Raw genomic sequence first — 4,125 nt, 5'->3', positions numbered from 1 at the left:
GCAATCTGCAATCATATCAGTTACCCCACACACTGCCACCGATACTTTCTTTACACACTCTTAGTCTAGACTTGTGCAAATTAGATGTTATAGTAGACATAAACAAAACAAACTGTACAGTTACAATGTCACCTAATTTACGTGCACATCAATTGGTCTAATATTCTAACATCAGTGTTACTGCTGCTATTAGATTAGATCACTGGTCTTGTTTATTAACTTACTTTTATATAAGTTATCACTTTGATTTGTTTGGTCATCTTGACTGTCGAGACAACTGTTCGTCACAGTGTTGTCAGCTGTCATCCAAGGAAATAAGCTATTGGCTGCTAGTTACAAACTGACATCATGAGCTTACATATGAATGACATCATCACAATTATGTATATACAAAGTAGGAATTTAAGAGGGAGGAAATTACTTGCCAGGTTGGGTATGGGTTGTATGAAATATTTTTTTGTTTTGTCTAATGCATTGCCTTGTTGCATTGTCATGTTGTTTCCTGGTTTAGCACCCACATCTTCCTTACTTGCTTCTTTTTGTGTAGGTAAAAACCCCCAAATTCAAAACTGATACATAGGCAACTGAAAGGTATACAAACCATGACTTGTAAATATTAGCAAATTACTAGCAAAATGGCTGGATTGTATGGGTAGTGCAGCAGAACGTCAGTTGGAGTGCGTTTGTGCATTTATGTTAGTGTCTGTGTGCGGGTGGAAAGGGAGGAGAGTAAGAGGGAGAAAGAAGAAAACCCCACATCTTTTCTAGAAAGGAGGATTTACAGCTTTAAAGCCCTTGGCTGTATCTTTACCTCTGAGATACCCCATCTCCACTTCTCCTTCCTCTCTTTCGCTCCCATTCTTATATTGCTTCATCCCCTGTAATTCTCCACATTCCCAGACATTTCGCTGTGTTTTCTCCAGCCTATCTATCTCACCAGAGAGTGAATCCATTAAGTTGCATAATTTACCCGCAAAGCAAAAGTCTTAAAAAGGGCCTCTGCCATTGTGTGTGTTTCAATAGAGAGGAAATGCTTTTGTGTAAACCTCACCCTACCAGACTGTAGGCTTTTAAGGTCTGACCACTGGCCCTGGTGTACTCAAATGGCTAAAAAGCCCTTCAGGAATCAGCAGACATCTGCCGTGAGATGACTTTTACTGATATTAAATGAAAAAAATCACAAGCAACTACACATAAAAATTTAAGCTCCAAAATATATCTTTCTGGTAAGATTTTCTAATGGGCGCGTAGGTTAGTGTCTTTGTTATGCCTATTTACAGTATAATATTGTGGATCTGTAGGTGAGTGTGCCAATATATTTGGAAGAACAAAGGGCTGTCATGTCGGTCTGACAGAAGTAAGTGCAGTGACATCATCAGAGACACACTCTGGCTGGCATTTATAACATCATAACAGTCTAATTTTGTATGTATGTGAGGGTAACTGTAGCAGTGTGTATGCTTTTTCCATGTTGTGTGTATGTCCATTTATGTGTTTGCGTGTTTGTGTAAAATAGCGTCGAATGACTGTAAGCACGTTAAACCTCAAGGTGAAATACAACCAATTGAGAGTCTACGGCTCTGTGAGGTTGTACTCAGGCACAGCAGTGCTTTGAGCTAAATGCTAGCATCATGCTAACATGCACACAATGACAATACTAACATGACGTTAGCAGGTATAATGTTTACCATGTACACCATCTTAGTTTAGTGTGTTAGCATGGTACTATTTGCTAATTAGCACTAAACACAAAGTGCAGCTACAGCTGATGAGAATGACATTAGTTTTGCAGGTATTCTTCATAAACCAAATTATTGGACAAATGAAAAGCTGATGATGACACCAAATGTCATATAGTGCCAGACAAGTGATTAACAGGAAGACACATATGAGACATGACAAGGCAGGAGAGAGACACAAAAATATAGATAAGCTTAAGCAATTAACAGGAGGTGCCTGAGTAAAATTGAATGGATACATTGAGATTTTCTTATTGTACTACGCACGAGAGTTGGTGTACGTGTGTGGATGGGAATTGTGTGTGTTAGGATATAGGGGGAAGAGAGAGAAGAGACAGATTTATTTTGATTTTATTTGTTTTGATTTGTTTATCCTTTTTTTTCCTTCCTCCTTCGTCCTTGCTTTCTTTGCTTTCTCCTGCTTCAGGCCGTCTCTCACCATGCTGCCCCATACTAGTCCATTCCCCCAAATCCCCCTCAGCCACCAGAGCTCAGTCAGATGTGTTGCCCCATTTTGGGAAGTCATTGGTTATGGAAGGGGTGAAGAGATGAATAATATATAATAGAAGATAGATAAATAAGTATGCAAACCAATCAGTAAATGAGAAAATAAGTAAATATAAATAAAGTTGTATGTTTGTGTATAATATGCACATAAAGATGTCTGTGTATTGCCATGCTTGCAATGTGGTAGAAAATCGAGTAAACTCAAGGATAAGAAAAATGTATTTCATTACTTAACACAAAATTATAACAAGAGTAGTGACTATAACACTGTAACAATAATAATTATCATCATAGTCATTTGTCTGATAATAACAATTATAATAATATCAATCAACACCCTATATATATAAATTTTATGTCAGTCCAGCCAATACTTGTCCGGACATTTCACTCAAAACCACAAATGTCAACCTCATGGTGCCATTAAAGGAAAAGTCAGGGGATCACCAAAGTTGGTAGTAGTCATTGTCTAGGAAACATGTATATCTGTACAAAATTTTGTGCCAATCCATCCAGTAGATGATGAAATATTTCAATGGATAAGTGAAAACTTGGTGGTGCTGGAAGAAAATTCAGGGGATCGACAAAGTTATCAGGATTTAGCCTCTGGGGACCACGAATATCTGTACCAAATTTCATGGCAACACATCCATTATTTGTTGAGACATTTCAGTCTGGACAAAAGTGGTGGACCAACCGACTGACAGCTTTACAAAACGACTTTACCACGCCCAGAGCCATGCCGCTAACATGGCTAAAAACACAATTAGAGGAAACACTGACAAGGTTGTATAAAATTCTATCTTTTTAATAAGCTCATTGGATAGTTGTTACAACGGCTTTGCAGAGATTTATTTTATTAATGTATCGGAAAGCACTGTGATTACACATGAGCAATATATGAAAATATATGTTGTACTCTGTACTGTAGGATGGAACAGCAGAAAGTAAAAAAGACACAGACAAAAACCTTGAACTTGTTTTTTCACAAATTCAGTTTTTATTAAAATTGTCCTGAAACATCTGAGATATCATGTACTCATATTGTGGTGAAATTTCCTTAGCCGACAGGTGTTTAGAAGGCAGTTAAAATGAATTCAAGACCAAATGCAAAAGAAGACATCTACAGACTTTTAAAACACAGACTTCATCATGCATGGTAATCTATTCAAAGCAAGTTTTCAAGTATTTGACAAAAGTGGCTGTTGGCTAAAATGAGAACTTGTTTTGATAACTTGCAGATATGGCAACAGCAGTGCAGAATAAAAATCATTTGAGTGTGAAATTCTGTTGGCCTACAAAATGAAAGGCTAAAGCTCCTTATTCATTGTCAGTGGTTCAGCTTCTGATTTTAACTGTTAATGGTTAAGTGGCTTCAAGCAATATTCAGAATGCTTAATTTTGATTGGACTGTGGTAGTGAAAAGGAATATGAAAATGGGCATTGTGAACTGTAAGTTGTAGATTACTGAATCTATTACAAAGCACCCGAACACTTTTTGTTAATTGTGAGGACAACTAATTGACTTTCATTAATTCCCAATGATTTAGCATTGCACTCCTGTAACATTGTCGGACTTACAATGGAAATTTGTTTTAAAAAGTATCAAAACTGATGCAGAATATATGCAGATATCATCTTGTTTAATCCATGCATTCTTCTTCCTTGTCAAAACCTGGTGCCTACATTTCCCACAATGCAACTCGACCGCCGACAGTTTGGTTGCAGATTCAGGTGTGTTACGCTAGAAGTGGCTAATGTAGCTTCGAGCTGCTAGACTTTTTTGTTTCGGACTTGTAGTCTTCAGCCCCAACCGACGGTGACTCAAGAGACATCACTTGAGGAAATTCTCCCTCTGGAGCAACAGAAGGCTTTATAC

This window comes from Siniperca chuatsi, linkage group LG14 (genome assembly GCF_020085105.1).
Source record: "Siniperca chuatsi isolate FFG_IHB_CAS linkage group LG14, ASM2008510v1, whole genome shotgun sequence".
NCBI classification, from domain to species: Eukaryota; Metazoa; Chordata; class Actinopteri; order Centrarchiformes; family Sinipercidae; genus Siniperca; species Siniperca chuatsi.
This window is presented reverse-complemented; position numbering follows the sequence as displayed.